General features: G+C 43.1%; 1 protein-coding gene across 4 annotated transcripts in view; it reads left to right on the top strand.

The window, feature by feature from the left end:
• The first annotated feature begins 609 nt into the window (after nucleotides 1-609).
• The window catches only part of CSNK1G1 (casein kinase 1 gamma 1), a 260,942-nt gene continuing 241,756 nt past the window's right edge, over nucleotides 610-19,795 (top strand). For all 4 annotated transcript variants that reach the window (XM_084640922.1, XM_084640920.1, XM_084640919.1 and 1 more), the window contains exon 1: nucleotides 610-720. The gene's annotated coding sequence lies outside the window, so the exon portion shown is untranslated. The remainder of the gene's footprint in view (nucleotides 721-19,795) is intronic.

The following is a 19,795-nucleotide window of genomic DNA, read 5'->3' as shown; positions in this document are numbered from 1 at the left end:
GAGTTGAACGGAGGTCTCCTGGTCCTACACTAATGCCTTCACCACTGGAATGTCCTTCTTACCCACCCTTAGGCTTGTCAGAACAGCACCAAGGGCTGCACCCCTTGCTGGACTGGGCTACTGCAGCGCGGACGAGGCTGCAGGCGCCCTGGGGCAGCATTGTTCCCTACCATAGCACCGGTGCTTTCCGGCGATAATGGCGGTGTTCTCGTCTGCCCAGCAAGGTATCGGGTCTCTGCAGCAATAACAGTGTCTTACCCTTCCCCCCATCTCGCGGGGCACCGTGTCCCCTCCCCCATCCCGCGGGGTACCGTGTCCCCTCCCCCATCCCGCGGGGTACCGAGCCCCCACCCCCATCCCGCGGGGTACCGGTGTCTCCCCTCACCCTGGACAAGGGTCACGAATGAAATCCAGCAGTTGAGCGGCTGCACTTCCGCATAGTAACGGAACGCGGTTGTTAGGGAGTGTCCGGCGGCGCGGTGCCCCGGAAGTGGTTGTGTGGCGGCCGAGCCACCGCGCTCGGGTTTCTCCCATAGGGCGCCACTCGCTCAGGGGCGTGTCCTCCGGGGGTCGTTTCCGGTTCGGCCCCTCCCCTTAGTGAGAGCAAAGGGGAAGCGGCCGGGCGCCGAAGGCGGAGCCGCCGGCGGGGGCGCAGGGAGAGCAGCGCCCGGGGCCCCAGCCCGCCGGGCCGGGGAGGAGCGGAGCAGCTGCCGGCGCTAGGTACTCCAGGCGTAGCGGGGCCGGACCCTCAGTGGGGGGTTGTGGCTGGGGAGCGGGACCGGTGGCTCCGGGGGGTCTGGCTGTTTGTCCGTCCCTCTATCCACCCAGCGAGGCCGGGCTCGGCTGCAGGCTGCTCCTACGGCCTTGGGGCGGTCGGGCGCTCCCCGGTCTGTCGGGCAGGGGTTTTCGGCAGGGCGAGTGGAGGGGGGCCCGGGGTGGCACTTCCCGTCGTTGTGGCTGGGGGGCTCTTTCCACCGTGTGCGCCCGAGCTCCGGTTAATCGGGCACATTTGTCTTCGGGGACGGCTGCAGGAGCAGCAGGCTTTTATGGGCTGCCTTGTAACACGTACCTGACCTTCCTCCTCCGCATCCTTAAGCTGCTCGTACCCTGGGGCTCCCAAATTTCCGTGGGCCAGACGTGTTGGGAAGCTGGGGGGCTCTGCTTGTACCTGGAGGTCTGGAGCTCTACCTTGTTGGGCAGGCATGTGGGCTTCCTATACCATGGAGACGACAAAGTCTCTTGTAAGCTTTGTTGATACAGCTGCTTCTGGACAAAGTGCCTGGGCTAACAATGAGGTGGGAGTACTGGTGTATGATTGTTAGTTAATGCACCAGGAGCAGGCTGCCTAGATCTGCTCAGATCATTGTAAAAATGACAGTTGTAAAAATGATGGTGTGATGTTTTCATGAGTTGTCATACCATCGCTAGCTTCACCAACCGTGGGAATATTCAGAAGTTCCATGTTGATGTAGCCGTGGTGGTTGGCAGATCCTGGGTATGCTTCATTTGGCCAGTCTTGGCAGTCTGTTGTGAGTAGGTCTTAAAATTGCTGGGTTATTAGCCTTCATTTTTAGGCTACTACAGGTTAAATTATTTTAACATAAATTCAACTGCAAGATGGCTTCTTTGAAGGAGCCTCATAAACAGGCTTAGGAGTCCAAATGGTTCCCCACTAATGAGTATTCAGAACTGGGAAACAAGTTACTTCTCTTGGTAGTTGAGCTGTTCTCTCTCCTGCAGACTTTCTCAATGGATTGTTTGTTCCTTCTTTAATCCTGGATAGTTGAGTACATAATTTGCAGTGATCCTTTATTACTTACTTAGAGGCTGCAAATTAAATTAGGGACCCATTGTATTATACTGTGTACAGATGCAAAGACAGTCTTTGCACTGAAGAGCCTATGGTCTAAATAGACAAGATGACAAAGGGTGGGATCAGAAAGAAAAACAGCGATTTGCCCAAGGTTACACAGTAGATGAGAATCAGGAGTAGAACCTGGCTGCCTGGACACCCAGTCCAGCTGCTCTGTCCACAAGACCACAGTCTCCTGAATTAAAAGGTTTGTCAAAAGGCATCTTTACCTGTTGGAGATTTACCATCCCACTAAGAGGAGTTTACATGATGTGGTGGGTTTTGTATTAGATATGTTGATCTTATGATTTTAATACTAGAAGTGTGTGTGACACATGTGGCACTATACAAGTGGAATGCCTGAAATTATTGCAAAAGATGCTACAGTTAAAAATAGTGACATGCGCATCAGATGGTATTTGTTGATTTAGCATGGATCTGAATAAAAAATTAATATCTTAAGATTAGAAGAGTAAAAACTCTTCTTAATACTTGTGTGAATGAGATAAGAGTGCTTGGTTTGAAAGCTTAACTCTGATTCAAATATAGGCTTAAAATTTACCCCCACTTTAGTAACACAACTTTATTTCTAACCTTTTATTAGAATATAATATAGGAAATCAGTTCATTGTAGTATATTTTAGTCCAAGAGATAGTAAAGTGTTTGTATCAAGTGCAGCTCTAATTACTAGAGAGAGAGGGTGCGTGAGTATATTTTATTAGACCACCTTTTGTTGGTGAGAAAGACAAGCTTTTGAGCTTGCACAAAGCTCTTCAGGGACCAACATGGCTACAACATCACTGCATATGTCTAATTACTTGCAGACAAAATTATATTCATGCGGTTGTACATTTTGATGCAGTGTCAAAGCTTTGGGTTGTCCTGGTATTAAATTTTCCTGTAGCATTTTGACTTTATTTAAAATGTATTACATTGATAAAATGAAAACCAAATAACGCTGTCCTGGAGAGAGACAGACCACCTTTTTTATCTGAGGGGAACTTGCTCCATAGCTCTTAGAAGAGGGGAGTCTAGTTTAAGAAAGTTGAATATAAGGAAGCAATAGGATGAAATGCTTTTAAGCATACATTAACAGCTTGTAAAATTTGCCACCTTTGCCACTCTTCAGACCACATAAGAGTGGCCTTGCCTTAGAGACTCCCTTAGAGTCTTTGTAAATTACTGTTTGTCATAGCCTGGATCTCAGACTTGATTTTTATCACAGTATGTCTTAATCATTGTGTGTGATCACCACATGTGCAGTCTTCCTTACTCCTACAGCCCCTTCAACATTTGTCCCTTCCTCTTTGGTAAATTAGATATTTACCATGATTTTCAGTCACAAGCAAACAGAATCTACCCATTGTGCATTTATTTCTGTTTAGTTGCCATATTTTCAGTACATCATTGATAAGATATTTGCCAAGCTGAAGTAAAGGATGCAGCTAATGATTTTAGGAAAAGAGTAAACTGTATGTACACATTCTGAAACCATTATAAAAGGTTAGAAGCCCTTTCCCACAGGAAGCATGATAACATAGCCAAAAGATTCTTTGTGTTTCTTAAGGTAAGCTAACTTTCTATGGGTTGTAAGCCAACAAAAGCCATAGAGAAAACCTTGCTTTTTACTAGTTGCATCAGTAGCTAAAGCTTTGCCTATACTAGGAAGTCTTAGCACAAATTTCCAATGTTGATGCTTTCAGGTCAGGTGGTGGTAGTAATGATGTGTATCTATAACATCCTTGGCCATTTGGAGCCCTGCCTGTGTCAGAGCTGAACTGAAGGTTCACAGGGGAAATATTAGTGAAAAGTTCTTGTGTAGGAAAAATAGCCACGGAAGAGTTTAAACTTGTATACCATTCAAGGGACACAGATTTTCAAGACTATTTTAATAAAACAGATAAAGAATTATATTTTAAATTCAAATTTGTAAAGCTAAGCTTGGAAAATAGCTATGTATAGCTAATGGCTGTATCCACACTAGTTTTTTGTCAAACATTTTCCAGTCCCACTTACACAGTGTGGCTTCTCTGGTGCTAGCAACAGTGGCTAGTTTAGCGTGGAGAAGTATCGTCTGATTGCTGGAGTTAACATGACATCTAATCCCACTCAGAATTTGTCTAAATAACAGTGTTAGAAATGCTGCATGGAAACCTTGGGTATGCCAGCACTGCTAATGTTTCTACCACTGGTGAAACTAAATCAGTAAATCATTGAATCCTTCAAGATGAAAGATGTTATATGGCTGTCAAAAGACTATTCTTGTATCTCTCTAGCAAAAAGTTGATGAAGAAATGTAAATATATTGACCTTGTTCTCTCTGAACTTCAGCGAATAGTGGGTTCTAGATTCTGGCTTTATTTTTGTGTCAGGCTGGTGACTTATTCATCTGCTGGATGTAAACTGTCATATTTGGCATGTACACACAAGTCTGTTGCTGACTTGCTGTAGATTCCCCAGTATAGATTCCTCTGTCCCTCACTTTTGTAGTAGAAGAGATGCTTTTTAACAGAGAGCTTACATGCTTCTATAAATTATGTACACCTGTTTTATCAGCCGATTTCCATCCAGTGTGAAGTACCAGGCTCCATGTACTTTAAGAAGCTGCTGTGCCATCATTGAAAGGTTTACAGATTGAATCCCACATGATACCAGAGTCTGTTCAAGTCTGAAACAGGAAAAATGTTGGCCCTGTGGAGGTCTCAGACGGCATATGTGCCATGCTGTACCTCTCCCACCAAAGTGTTTTTTAAAGAATGGGCAAAATTATTTTTCTAAAAATGTATGGGTTAAAGAACTATCAAAGTTATTTCAGCTGCAGCAGTCAAAGATGAAGTATGACCTCCTAAACAGTGTAATTCAGGACTGTTCCCTTTTTTTGTGGAAGGACTCACAGTTACAGCTGAAAGGTGGTGATTAGCTTGATTGTTTCTTTAATTCTTTTCATTCAGTTATCTGACCATTATAGGAACATAGGAATTGTCATATGGGATCCTGTAGATGTGGAGTAACCAGTCTTCCATTTTATGTCTCCTAATTTTCTGTAGAGATTGGCTTAAATCATGAAGCATTAGGATTACTACGTTTTAGAATAGTTAATGCTAGTACATTTTATAGCTGTGGATATTTATATTGCTAACAAGACTATCCAGTCACTTTTTGAATTTTATTTAATTTTTGGCCACTGTGACATCATGTGGTAGTGAGTTACATAATTTATTTTATTAAACTTTTTGCTATTGTTATAAGCATATGAATTAAGTGTAAATTTAAATTATTATATTTGCTCATCTTATTAACATTAACCCAATTCACATTTTCACACAAATAAAATAAATCTCATCTGTAACTATGACAATTGTTTTATATAAGTTGCCTACTAATTCAGTCTTATTTAACCTGCTAAGAATTAGGAAGGCCTTCTCTCTTCTCTAGAGAGAAACAGCATGAATACAATTTGGAAGGTGTAGTCTATAGTCTGCAGCACACACTGTCCCAATTTAAATAGTTATTCCACCTTCTCCTGAAGAAGCTACCTTATGATTATATCTATCTATTAGACCTTGTCCGGGTTCCTTCCCCGCTCTGAACTCTAGGGTACAGATGTGGGGACCTGCATGAAAGACCCCCTAAGCTTATTTTTACCAGCTTAGATTAAAAACTTTCCCAAGGTACAAACTTTGCCTTGACCTTGAACAGTATGCTGCCACCACCAAACGTTTTAAACAAAGAACAGGGAAAGAGACCACTTGCCACCCCACCAAGCCCTACGCTCCCTTTCCTGGAGAAGGCTTGATAATAATCCTTACCAATTTGTACAGGTGAACACAGACCTAAACCCTTGGATCTTAAGAACAATGAAAAATTAATTAGGTTTTTAAAAGAAGAACTTTAATTAAAGAAAAGGTAAAAGAATCACCTCTGTAAAATCAGGATGGAAAATACTCTGCAGGGTATTTAGATTTAAAACACAGAGGATCTCCCCCTTTGGCAAAACCTTAAAGTTAGCGAAAACAGGAATAAACCTCCCTCTTAACACAGGGAAAATTTACATAAAACAAAAAATAAACTAATCCGCCTTGCCTGGCTTACCTATACTGGTTGCAATATTGGAGACTTGGATGGGTTGAAGAAGATAGATTTTTGTCTGGCCTCTTTCAGTTTCAAGAGAGAACTAACACGTAAACAAAGAGCACAAACAAAAGCCTATTCTCCCACCCCAAGATTTGAAAGTATCTTGTACCCTTATTGGTCCTTTGGGTCAAGTGCCAGCCAGGTTAGCTGAGCTTCTTAACCCTTTACAGGTAACAGGATGTTGCCTCTGGCGAGGAGGGATTTTATAGCACTGTGTACAGAAGGTGGTTACCCTTCCCTTTATATTTATGACAGACCTCCTTGAAGCTTTCCCTCTACAAATAATGTAAGTGATAACCATCTGCTAAATGAAAGGGAGTACTTTACAGACGAACAAATTTATTTGAGCATAAGCTTTTGTGAGCTACAGCTCACTTCATTGGATGCATTCAGTGGAAGGTGCCTCAAGTACTCCTTTTCTTTTTGCAGATACAAACTAACACGGTTGCTTCTCTGAAACCTGTCATCTGCTAAATGTGTCTTTGTATGGGAATCATCTGCATTGCTCTGCTTTTGCTTATTGCCTGGTAGGTCACCTTTAAAAGACCCATTTATGTTTGATTGACTCAACTTCATGTTTGCATATTTATTTTGTTCGATCTCCAAATATGGTAGCTTTATCTATATGTGGTTATCTGTCACTTTTCCCAGTACAATTGTTTCCCCATACCTTATTTCTTAATGCCACTAAGGTTGGGAGATCAGTCCTTTTATGAAAATGAGCTTTGACACATACGTGCTAGTGTTAACTGTTATTAATTGGTTCTTCCCTGAGTCAGTAACCTCTTTTGGATTGTAACCTAATAGAATCACTGTGGATTATGTGGGTAATCCAATTTTAGTTAAAATTAGTTCATCAGTTTATGATGTGCAGATAAAGTTTCATTTTATTGGCTTTGAATCTATCTTTTAATTTCATTGACTGTCCCCTTGCTGCTTGTGTTGTAAGTGGGCCGCTTCTGCTCTCCCCCTCTCATCTTTGCTATACCACTCATAATTTTATATCCTTTCTGTTCCTTGTTTCCTTTAAGGTAAAAAATCACTATCTCCCTAGTTTTTCTTCATATGAGTTTTTCCATGCTCCTGATAATTCGTGTTGCCCTTTTCTGACCCTTTTTAATTTTGTAATTTCTTTTGAGATGGGATGACCCAGTACTGCACTCAATATTCTAGATGAGGCCACATCATTGATTTAATAAATGGCATTAAAATATTTCTGTTTTCTGTCCTGTTCCTTATGCTTCCTAATAACTTGTCTGTATTATGTAAATCTTGATACAGTAATTATGTAAATTCACTTGTCTGAGACTTTCATGAAAGCTGTAGAGTATTCTTTCTACAAAACTATTGCTTTATTCTAGTTTACAAACGTACAGTTTTGGCCTAGAGCTGAGACCAGGTTAATCAATTCAGGCTGCAGCAAAAACATACTTTGAAACCTCTTGGTAGCCCATTTTACATAGTGCCATCCTTTAATACCATTCATTATACACAGTTAAGATGTATCTGGTTTAATATCAATTTGCTCACTTCATGTTTGTGTAGAAAACCACATTTGTCATGTAACAGTGACTGCTTATGGATTTAAATTGCTTGCTTTTGTCAAATTCATATCTTTATCACTTATAGGAGCTACAATATCTGGTTCAGTAAAAAAGATTAAGTAAACATTGTTCGCTGGTGGAGTTCACCTGTGGGTCACAAATCTGACTATATTGATTAAAATCTTCATTGAAGAGAGAGTGCATTATTGTACAGTAGGAGCTGCACAAGGTTAACTGGAATGATAGTTGGACAAGACTAATAAATACAAGCTTCATTGTGAGAAGAGGAGTCTGTGAATCCAGAAGTTTTACTGCTTCCTCATATGAAATCCAGGTCAAAAAGAGTTTTATAGCTATGGAGAGCCCTGTCGTCAAAGAGAATTTTTTAGATAAAACATTGCTGGAAATCTTTTAAAACAGAGGCATTAATGTTCAGGTATTGTATGAATTTGCTTTTCAAATATCTTCCAGAGATTGGTTTGCCATCAGGTGAAACTGCTTTATCTTTAACGTCTGTGCAGAATGTGTGCAATGCACGGGGGGTAGTTCAGTTAAATTTGCTTTTCATAAGTAGGTTCTCAAAGACTTTATAGAGGTGGTTAGTATTATTACACTCCTCTGTGCCTCAGTTTCCCCTTCTATAAGATGGAAAGTGACTTGTCCAAGGTCACACAGTAGGCTACTGGGCAGAGCTGGCAATAGAACCCTGGTCTCCTGAGTCCCCGGGCATGTGATCTGTCCACTAGACAGTGATGCCTCTCACAAATTATCATGTCCTCTGACAAAGCAGGGACGTGATTTTATCTCTGAACTATCAACATACAAGGCAAAGACCTTAGTTTTGTGCTAGGTAGTAGTCTCATTTAACCTCTGTATTTCCTGAATCTTTTATTTTAAGGGAAAACTGGCAACCTAAATTCGCAAAAAGAAAATGAGTACTTGTGGCACCTTAGAGACTAACCAATTTATTTGAGCATAAGCTTTTGTGAGCTACAGCTACTCTGAAACCTAAGAATTGCCTTTATGCTTGAAAACTTTCTCACTAATAGTCTGTTTTGTAACATGGTAGGATGTGTACAGCTGAAAAATTTAGAGGGGAATTTTTTTTTCCAGTTTGTTTACTTGGTACTTGTTAACAGTACTCTGTGATAGATTCATTTTCTGTTCTTCCTGTTTATGTGGGTGTTTTGCAAAGCAAGTATGGATGAGGAGCTCCTTAAAATAAGAGTGTGATTTGTGAAACCTGGAAATTGAGGGGGAAACACAGGGGCAGGTATAGTACCTGAAATGGCTTTTTAACTGCTTTTTCATAATGTCTGTATTTCAAGTTCAAGTCAAGGTTAAAGTTCTGCAGCAACACTACCTTTGCCAAGATGTTCATAAATGTTTTCTGTTCCTGTGTTTCTTTAAAATGTGCCTTAATTTATATAAAGGTATAGCATAAATTATATAGCTGTGCAATGTGTAAATCCTGTAGAAATTGTTTATTTCCTAGTTCTTATCTGAACAAGCATATAATGTTGCCTTAATGTAGTTCTTGCTGTTAATTTTCAATTTTAAAGACATAGCAGGGCAACAGTGCACCTGTTTATACTGTGAGAGCTGGATCTTGGCAATGGAAAAAGGTAGAAACTAAACCTCTTGAGATAAATTTAAGAGTTAGAGCACGCTAACGTTTGGGAACATCCTAAAACCAAGTGGTAACCATTCTACATATCTACAGTTTTCTCTGCTCTAACATAGACTGTTGTTGGGAGAAGGAGAATTATGCTTAGATCATAGATTTATAATTTTTCTCATGGAGGCTGTTCCAGTCGCATTCTTGGGCCTGTCAGAGGAATATTCTTTATGCTGAAGGGATTAGTTAGTGGACTGTCTTGTAAACATTAGATGCTCACTAAGGATGCCCATGAATAATTTTTTTTTTTTTTGGGTCAATGGCTTCTAACCTTACTATCTGATCAGTTTTCAGACTTGACTGTGGACGTATTCAGAATAAGTCTTTCTTACATGCCAGCTTTCAAAGTTCAGGATCCATCTCTGTGTGTGTATTTTTAAAGTAGCTTTATTCCAAGACCAAGCATGGGAAACTCCAGCTTAGAAGTATAACTTAAGTTATGTAAACATGATTCTCTCTCCCTTCACATAGCCCCCTCTACTGTGGGAGGAGTGTCTCAAGTACTTCATTTTGTGTAGCTTTTTAATCTTCTTTCTTCTGAGCTAACAGAGTAAAATGCTTGAATATCATCAAAGGTTTTCTGTTTGCATTTGGGAAGTACTTATTGTAGGAAAGCTAGGTTGAAAACAGTTTTGTATCTAAACCTGAACATGGTGGGTTGTAACTGAAACTTTCTGGTAGCCTTAATTATGGTGTACAGTACAATATACTATTGATGTGGCCTAATGGAAGAAAGTCTTGCTGTCTGATTATAACAGATTATTGCAATGCACAGAAGAGCAACTAAAGTGTTGTCTTCATGAAAGTGAAAACTTGGATGCTACCATTTAACACAGGAAATGATAAAATGCTACTTAAATATGTCACTGTTCACACAACCAAAAGGGGTGTGAAATGACTGCATACTGAAAGTGCAGACTAATTTGAGATGCATACTGTTAATTCAAGGCTTGACGGAGAGCCAATTTAAAAAATAAAATCCATATGAAAGGATGTACTAAGTTCTGGTTCTGTTAATCTAGAAACTAAATATCTTATCACTGCCTCTTCTAAACTTATATGCAGTGTTGTAGCTGTATCCCACCTGGTCTTCTAAACTTGACATTCCACAGACTGAGCTCTGTAGAGGATTCCCATACACTGCCTTAAAATGGAGTTAAAAGTATAGTTCATTTAAATAAATTTTCAAGTCTTTGTGTATTCCTACTTGTGGGATTGACTCCTTCCTTTGAGTTGTGGAATCTTCTAGAGAACAGTTTCTTTTGGGACACTCTCTTTGTGCGCTTCAGAGTAACAGCCGTGTTAGTCTGTCTTTGCAAAAAGAAAGGAGTACTTGTGGCACCTTAGAGACTAACCAATTTATTTGAGCGTGAGCTTTCGTGAGCTACAGCTCACTTCATCGGATGCATACCGTGGAAACTGCAGTAGACATTATATACACACAGAGACCATGAAACAATACCCCTTCCCACCCCACTGTCCTGCTGGTAATAGCTTATCTAAAGTGATCATCAAGTTGGGCCATTTCCAGCACAAATCCAGGTTTTCTCACCCTCCGCCCCCCCCCCCCCCCACAAACTCACTCTCCTGCTGGTAATAGCCCATCCAAAGTGACCACTCTCTTCACAATGACAGGTTTCAGAGTAACAGCCGTGTTAGTCTGTATTCGCAAAAAGAAAAGGAGTACTTGTGGCACCTTAGAGACTAACCAATTTATTTGAGCACGAGCTTTCGTGAGCTACAGCTCACTTCATCAGATGAAGTGAGCTGTAGCTCACGAAAGCTCGTGCTCAAATAAATTGGTTAGTCTCTAAGGTGCCACAAGTACTCCTTTTCTCTTCACAATGTGTATGATGATCAAGGTGGGTCATTTCCCACCTTGATGGTCATTTCCCACCTTGATTATCATTCCCAAGCTATTACCAGCAGGACAGTGGGGTGGGAGGGGGTATTGTTTCATGGTCTCTGTGTATATAATGTCTACTGCAGTTTCCACGGCATGCATCTGATGAAGTGAGCTGTAGCTCATGAAAGCTCATGCTCAAATAAATTGGTTAGTCTCTAAGGTGCCACAAGTACTCCTTTTCTTTGTGCGCTGTTAACTTGAGTAGCCCACTTGTCAGGATGCCCACTATCGGCAATGCAGTCACAGGGTCTGGCTATGCCCAGACTATAACAAATCTCTTGGGACTGACTCCTTTGGTGGGCTGCGCCCCAAGGACCCACACAGTTCTGTTGGGACAGGCCTATGGTCTCCCAGACTGGGCCTTCGGCACTAGTGATCTCTCTCTCTCTCCCTCCCTCCAGCAAATCCAGCCAGGCCAGACTCCTGCAGGAGTCTTGTGCAGTACCCCTTCAGGGCACAGTGTTCCCAGTTGGTATTTACAGTGGCACAGGCAGCCTGTTCAAAACCAGATTAATCATTTATTAGTCACCTGTGCACACAATCGGAAAGATTTTTAGGTCAGAATAGAGGAATGAAGGTTAATGTATAGTCCAGTCTGGTCAGGCCACAGCCACGCTGTAGTGAAAGTCTATTTTCAGTCCCTCTCCGTGTGTGTGTGTGAGAGACCTCCTTAGTTAGTCAGTTCCCAGGTGAGAAAGCTCCGAGCTTAACTCCAGAAGGCAACAGGCAGAGGGGCCTGGCATCTTGAGGAGTGGTCTTTTCTCAGCTCCCCTACTGAAAGGCAGCCAAATCTGTGAGTCACCTAGAACTTGATTGTGTCTCTGAGCCCCTTGTTGATCTGGATTGGTTTCAACTGTTCCTTGATGACTCTTCAATCCATTTAGACAGGGAGGTGACACACACACCTATGTCTGTGAGGGTACATCTATAGTACGAAATTATTTAGAAATTATTCTATTCGAATTTTCGGAAGCTATTTTATACATTTGGTCTTGTGTCCCCACTAAAGCGCAGAATTCAGCGGATTGCGTCCACAGTACCAAGGCTAGCATCGAATGTTGGAGCGGTGCACTGTGGGTAGCTATCCTGGAGTCCCCGCTGCTCATTTGAATTCTGGGTTAAGCTCCAAGTGCATGATGGGGCAAAAACATTCTTGCTGGTGTTTCTGGGTGTGTGTCGTCAGAAAACTACGGCGGACAATTGTTTCGTGCCTTTTTGGTGTGCAGACGCCATACTGCTTTGTGCAGACGGTGCACCGCTGCTCTCCTGCTACTGTGAATCCACCTCTCCAGCTCAGCTCTGCTCAGCCATGGTGAACTGAGCAGCACAGCTTCCGCCGCCAACTCTGCTCTCTGGTTATTGCCACGCTTCCGAGCTTCTCCATATTGTCTGTCCTGGGCTCCCACCTCCATGAAAGCCACAGAAGACAACCATTTTCAGCCGTTGTTTGGCTACCGTGAACCAAACAGCACAGCTTCGGCTGCCACTCTGCTCTCCTATGTTTCACACCCTTTTTCCAAGATTATCTGTGCAGGCGCCATAGCCATGGAGCCCAATCAGATCTCCACTGCAGTTTTGGCCATTGTAAATACCTCGTGCATTATCCAGCAGTATGTGCAGTACCTGCAAAACTGGGTGAGGAAGTGCCGACAGCGCGATTACTATATTGATGAGGACATAGACACAGAAGGCACGGCATGTGGCGATTGGGAGATCATGATGCTGTTGGGCCAGGTTCATGCCTTGGAATGCCGATTCTGGGCCCGGGAAGAAAGCACAGACTGGTGGGACCGCATAGTGTTGCAGGTATGGGATGATTTCCCAGTGGCTGAGAAACTTTCATATGCGTAGGGCCACTTTCATGGAACTTTGTGCTTCAGGGCAGAGGACAGCAAGTCACAAAGACACCAAAATGAGAGCAGCCCTCACAGTTGAGAAGCGAGTGGCCATAGCCCTGTGAAAGTTTGCAATGCCCGACAGCTACCAGTCAGTCGGGAATCAGTTTGGAGTGGGGAAATCTACTGTGGGGGCTGCTGTGCTGCAAGTAGCCAACACAATCATTGACGAGCTGCTATCAAGGGTAGTGACTTTGGGAAATGTGCAGACCATTGGATGGCTTTAATGCACTGGGGTTCCCTAACTGCGGCAGGGTGATAGATGGACTGCATATCCCTATCTTGGCCCCGGAACACCAGGGTGGCCAGTACATAAACCGCCAGGGGTACTTTTCCATGGTGCTGCAAGCACTGGTGGATCACCAGGGATGTTTCACCAACATCAATTTGGGATGGCCGGGAAAGGTGCATGATGCTCGCATCTTCAGGAACTCTGGTCTGTTTGAACAGCTGCAGGAAGGAACTTACTTCCGAGACCCAGAAAATTACTGTTGGGGATGTTGAAATGCCTATAGTTATCCTTGAGGACCCAGCCTACCCCTTAATGCCATGGCTCATGAAGCTGTACACAGGCATCCAGGACAGTAGTAAGGAGCAGTTCAACTGTCGGCTGAGCAAGTGCAGAATGGTGGTAGAATGTGCGTTTGGATGTTTGAAAGCGTGCTGGTGCAATTTACTGACTCTGTTAGATCTCAGCACAACCAATATTCCAATTGTAATTGCTGCTTGTTGTGTGCTCCACAATATCTGTGAGAGTAAGGGGGAGACGTTTATGGCGGGGTGGCAGGTTGAGGCAACTCGCCTGGTGGCCAGTTTCACACAGCCAGACAACATGGCGCTTACAAGAGCGCAGCAGGGCGCGCTGCACATCAGAGAAGCTTTGAAAGCCAATTTCATGACTGGCCAGGGTATGGTGTGAGTTGTTTGTTTCTCTTAAAGTTACCCGCCCCATATATATATAATAAATATATGTATAATATATATATAATAAAAGGAAATAAAGTCACAATTGTTTAAAAACCGTTCTTTATTACTTGTTGCCCAAAACATTGAGAGAAATCGGAAGCTAGACAGGGGATGGGGGGGTATTGGGTTAGGGGGATGGAGGAGGAGGGAAGGACAAGTCCAGAAACCAAATCAAAATTTAGGATATGCCAGCTTTCTGCTGCTTGTGCAATCCTCTGGGGTTGACTGTGTGGGTCCCCGTAGCCTCCCCCCGTGTTCTTGGGCGTCTGGGTGAGGAGGCTATGGAACTTGGGGAGGAGGGAGGGCGGTTATACAGGGGCTGCAGCGGCAGTCTGTGGTCTTGCTGCCTTTCCCGCATTAGATCCACCATACAGCAGAGCATGTCAGTTTGCTCCCCCATGAGCTTGACCATAGCATCCTGCCTGCTCTCATCGGTCATGTCCCTCCTCTCATCGTATTCATGTAACACTTTATACGACTCCGCAGTTGTTTTCCTGCACACATTCAACTGGGCCCTATCAGTGTGGGAGGACTGCATGAGCTTGGCAAACATGTCGTCCCGAGTTCGTTTTTTCCACCTTCTAATCTGGACCAGTCTCTGCGATGGAGTAGATAGGGGCCTCATTGAAACATTTTCACCTGCTGCAGGAGGAGAAAAAGGGGAGGGGGTAGTATTTTAAAAGATACATTTTAGAGAACAAAGGGGACACTGTTTCTCAGTGAAACAGGCAATTCATAGTACATAGCACATGTTCTTTCTGTACAAGATCTCATTTTGCCTCTTATACTGAAGTGCCTGCCACTTTGGTGTGAGTAAGCCATCACATGCAGCCAGGCATGCCCCCTGCTCAACCATTTGGAGTGCAGCATGGTAGAGAAAATTGAGATACTATCTGTGGCATCTCCCTTCCTGGTTGAGTCCTGTGTAGAAATCTGTGCCTGGTCTGTGGCGATTCAGGCCCATCTCAAGTGGTCAGGCTGGGGCAGGGTTTCCTGAGGCCCCCTTCCCTGGAAGTAGTGACAGCATCTCAGCAGCAAAATCCTGCCTGGCATAGGCAGTGGCTCTGGGTCCAGCCCAAGTGGCAGCTTCCACCCCCCACCCTAAGTGGGGGAAGTGTACGTTGAAGCACTATATCAAAAATCCAGGACATCTTCCCATGCTCACAGTGATGACTTGCTGTAGAGCAGCTCCCCAGCCCCTCCTTCATGTTTATGCCTCTGCACTCTATAAATCAATCAATTCTCCCTTCATTTTGTTAGGCTAAACAAGCCAAGGTCCTTAAGCCTCCTTTCATATAAGGTAGGATCGCCATTCCTCTTATCAACCTAGCAGCCCTTCTCTGCACCTGTTCCGGTTTGAATTTAATCCTCCTCAAATATGGGAGACCAGAGTTGCACACGGTATTTCAGATGAGGTTCCACCAGTGCTTTGTATAATGGTACTAATGCTTCCCTGTCTCTACTGGAAATAGCGTGCCTGATGTATCCAGTGACTGCGTTGGTCTTTTATAGGGCTGCATCACATGTGTGGCTCAAAACCATCCTGTGATCAACCAATACACCCAGGTCTTTTTCCTCCTCTGTAGTTTTCAACTGATATATTCCCCAAATTATAGCAAAAACTCTTATTAGTCCCTAAATGCATGACTGCACTATTAAATTTCTTCCCATTTCTATTACTCCAGTTTTCAAGGTCATCCAAATCTATGACCTTCCAGTCCACTATATTGTCAGTACTTCCCAAATTTGTCATCTGCAGATTTTTATTAGCATACTTCCAATTTTTGTGCTAAGGTCATTTAATGAAAATCTTAAGTAAAATTCGTCCCAAGACCAGTCCTTGAACTACGCTAGTAACCTCCCTTCAGTCTGACACTTCACCTTTCCGCATAACTCATTGTAGTTTCCCCTCTAACCAGTTCCTTACCCGCCTTTCAATCCTTGTATTAATCCCCATCTTTTTCCAATTTAACTAATGTTGTCCCACATAGGAATTTATCAAATGCTTTACTGAAATGCAGCTAGATTAGATCTCCGCATTTTCTTTGCCTAGAAAATCAGTTACCTTCTCAAAGAGTTCAGGTTGGTGTGGCACGAACTCTTTCATAAAACCATGTTGTATTTTATCCCAATTAACATTTTACCTCAGTCTTCAGTTATTCGCTCTTTCAAACTTTGTTCCAAGACAAGTAAGGTCAACTAATGGGCCTGTATTTTCTGGATCATTTATTTTCCTTTCTTAAAAATGGTGTGAATTCTCCAGACATCGGGTATGATCCTGAGTTTGTGGAGTCATTAAAAATCCTTTCTATTTGGCTGCAAGTTCTTAACGTTGTTGGATGGAGATTATCTGGACCTCCCGATTTGGTCCCATTAAGATGTTTGTGTTTGGCTTCCACCTTGGAAGTAGTAATTTGTACTTCCATATCTTTGTTCCCATTACTCACCCTGCCACTGCCCCCAAGCTCTTCATTACTCTTATTAAAAACTGAGGGAAAGCATTCATTTAGGTGTTGGGCCATGCCTGGATTATCTTGAATCTCCATCCCATCCTCAGTGCTTAGCAGTCCCGCTTCTTTCCTTGTTTTCTTTTTATTTATGGCTAAAGAACTTTTTATTGCTTTAATTTCTTTTCCAAGATCTGATGCTGTTTGTCTTTTGGCAGTTTTCACTTTTCCCCTACGCTTTGTGACCTCCAAGAGGTAGAATCATCCGTTCCTTTGTATGCTTTCTGATTTTTCTTAATAACCTGTCTGAGATATTTTGATCTGCAATCCTTCCCTGCATTTCTCTCTCTTCCCCTGTGTGCACACCCATCCTCTCCCCCGCCACCACCACCTGCAGGCTTCAGATACTTTAAGTCAAAGTTGCAGAAACTAATTCCAAGCTGCCTCCATATTCAGATCCTTGAGTTCCTCAATTCAGTCTACTTTCCAATCTCATTCCCTTAATTTTTTAAATGTTGCCCTTTAGAAATCAAGGACCCTAGCTTCAGACCTTTTTATTTATCCTTCCATTTTGTTTAAACTCAGTTAATTCATGATCACTCTAACCAAGGCTGTCCCCTACAACTAGCTCTTGTATGAGGCCCTTGCATGAGGCCCTTGCTACTTACCAGTACTAACTCTAAAATGGCATCATATCTTGTTGGTTCATTAACTGTTTGGTTAAGAAATCTGTTGACTATCACAACCAGGAATATCTGGGCCCTAACTTTATTACTAGCATTTGTCCTCCATTCTATATCTGAGAAACTAATCACACAATTCCTGGTAATACGTATTTCATTTAAAAACGTTAGGTCTCTGTCCATATCCAAATTGGATCATGGGGGTCTGTTTACAGACCCCCAGCACTATTGTAGTGGAGACTTTCTTACCTTTCTTCCCCAAAGTGATTTTGAACAGCTTTTGTTTTATTGATTCCGTTACTTCTAAATTCTGTAGTCAGTCTATCTTGCCATTCATATACAGTGGTACCCCATCACCTTTACCTTTGTCTTTCCTGAACAGCACATACCCTTCAATACCTGTATTCCAGTGCTGATTACTGTTGTATTGTGTTTCCATTATCCCTGTAATATCTGGTTTTACTTCCTGCACCAGTAGTTCAAGTTCCTCCATTTGTTACCCAGGCTTCTTACGTTGGTGCATAGACATTGTAGTTGATTCTGCTTGGCTTCACCCAGATTCTTCCCCGATTAGGTAGTCATTTTACTGCCACTGTTGTCAGTGATATTGGCACTATCTTTCCTCTTATTGTCCATTCTCCTTGTTGTTGTTGTTCTCCATTGCTAGAGTTTCTTTTAGTAGTTTTCCTTTAACTCAGTATTAGAATCAGGCATGGAGATTACATAAGCATCTCCGGTGAATTCCATTGCCTGACCCATCTGTTGATCATCTTAATCTTGTCTCACTTTCGCTGTCCTCTAGTTAGAATCGCACTGAAGATCACCTGAACCTCTTTCTTTAAGTGTCTGTCTCTAGCCTGGTGTAGTCTTCCTTGATGCATCCCCGTCGCAGGGTAGGTACCCTCCATCAGGCATGTTGGGTTGTGGGGGAATTAAAATAGAGCTTGGGTGGCCAAGTGGCCTAGTCTCCCAAGTTGCCACAACAGCCCTGGCTCCTAGGGCAGCGTGGCCCAATGGTCGGAGACAATGCAGCTGCCCTTTGGTGCTGGACAGTATGGCCTGAGTCAATGGGAGTATCCTTTGCGGCAGGGCAGTGTGGCCCAATGGCCAGAGTCAATGGTACTACCTTTGCTGCAGCAACGACCAATTAACTGCATGACTGAAAGCTTTGTCTTGATTAGGAACTCAGCCTTTGGCCATTGCCTGCCTGGTTTGAGCTAGAAGGTGAAAAAGATCTTTTTGTCAAACCACCTGGTTGTTCTTGGCGGACTTAAATTCCCAATGTAGTCTGGTTGCATGAAAAGACCACCCAGGAATGAATTGTTGACAATCTGATGTGTAGATTTCTTAGCAGTGGCAAGGACTTCATCCCAGAAAGCTTGGTAGATTGCACCTATGTAGTTCCAAATATCTGGCTCTGAGTCATTATCCACGAGTTGGAAACACATTCTATGTTTTTGGAGGCCACTTGTAGTTGGAATTTACACTGACCCACTGAAGGTAGTTTTCCAGCTGTTTTAATTGAAAACAAAAAAAGACACAAGGTCAGCAGAAGATGGACCTCAGGTTCTTCTCCTATGGAAAGCAGGTGGCTACTTAGGAACATGTTGAAGTTACAGGTTGACTGTTGACACCTGACTCTCTAGCCTTACTCCATCCAGATTATCCTCATGGTATCCCCAGTGGGAATGGTGTGAATTAAAGTTGCCACAATAGACTGAAGGTCCTGAGGAGGTGGATAGGACTGGAGTTGGCCAGTTGGCAGATGGAAACTTATAGATGCTGTTAAGAGTCAGGTCCTTCACTCTTACAGCTGTCCATTCAATAACATCACATTTGGTGGTGAGACTGGAGTTGCTAGAATATTTTCCCTGACGGGGAATGCCATCCTACGTATTGCCTCTGATGGAGACAACAGCAAAACCATGAACTGATAGTGTCAGTAGTAGTGTTTCCTAAAGCAGGATGACATGCTTAATGTTCTGAAGCTAGCTGAAGGAGGATGTATCCCTCTTGGTCACGGAGCTGTCCTGGATACTGAGATGCAGCACCTTGAGAGCCAACTTCAATGCTAAGTTTTGTTATGAACCCTGAAAGGTTCCCCATTGGAGAACTCCAAGCTGTATGTCTTTCTATTTCTTTTTTACTATGAGAACTTGAGCTCTGATTTTGCATTTTTGTCTACATTTTGCGAGCTCTGTCTACCAGTGCAGTAAGTGGACCAAAGACTTCCTTTGGACCTCCAAGGGTGGAGCCTGGTGCCTGTGGCATGGAATCAGCCTAAGTCCAAAAATCTCTCTTGAGTAAAGCATGGGACCATGGGAAATCCCTTCCTGGACCCACTCCAGCCCAACCCTCCAATCCTACAAGCAGCATGCTCACCCTGAGAAACCACAAGGTCCTCCCTTTCTAGGTGGACTGTCAGTCTGAAATATCAGGGGGTAGCCGTGTTAGTCTGTATCCACAAAAACAACAAGGAGTCTGGTGGCACCTTAAGTTACCACCGGACTTCTTGTTGTTTCAATCTGAAATGTCTCTATTTCTGAGGAGGAACAAAGGAGGTATAAGAAAGCGGTCTCGCATGTTCAGACCCCTGTAGGTGCCACACACAAAGCATTAAAGGAAGGAGCTCTCCAATCCTCTTCATCTAATGAACAGTGTGATTTTTTTATTGTGTGGCTCTGTCAGT

The sequence above is a fragment of the Lepidochelys olivacea genome (assembly GCF_965140295.1).
Source record: "Lepidochelys olivacea isolate rLepOli2 genome assembly, chromosome: 10".
NCBI lineage: Eukaryota > Metazoa > Chordata > Testudines > Cheloniidae > Lepidochelys > Lepidochelys olivacea.
Note: the sequence above shows the minus strand (reverse complement) of the source record. Positions and strands in the feature narration are given on the sequence as shown.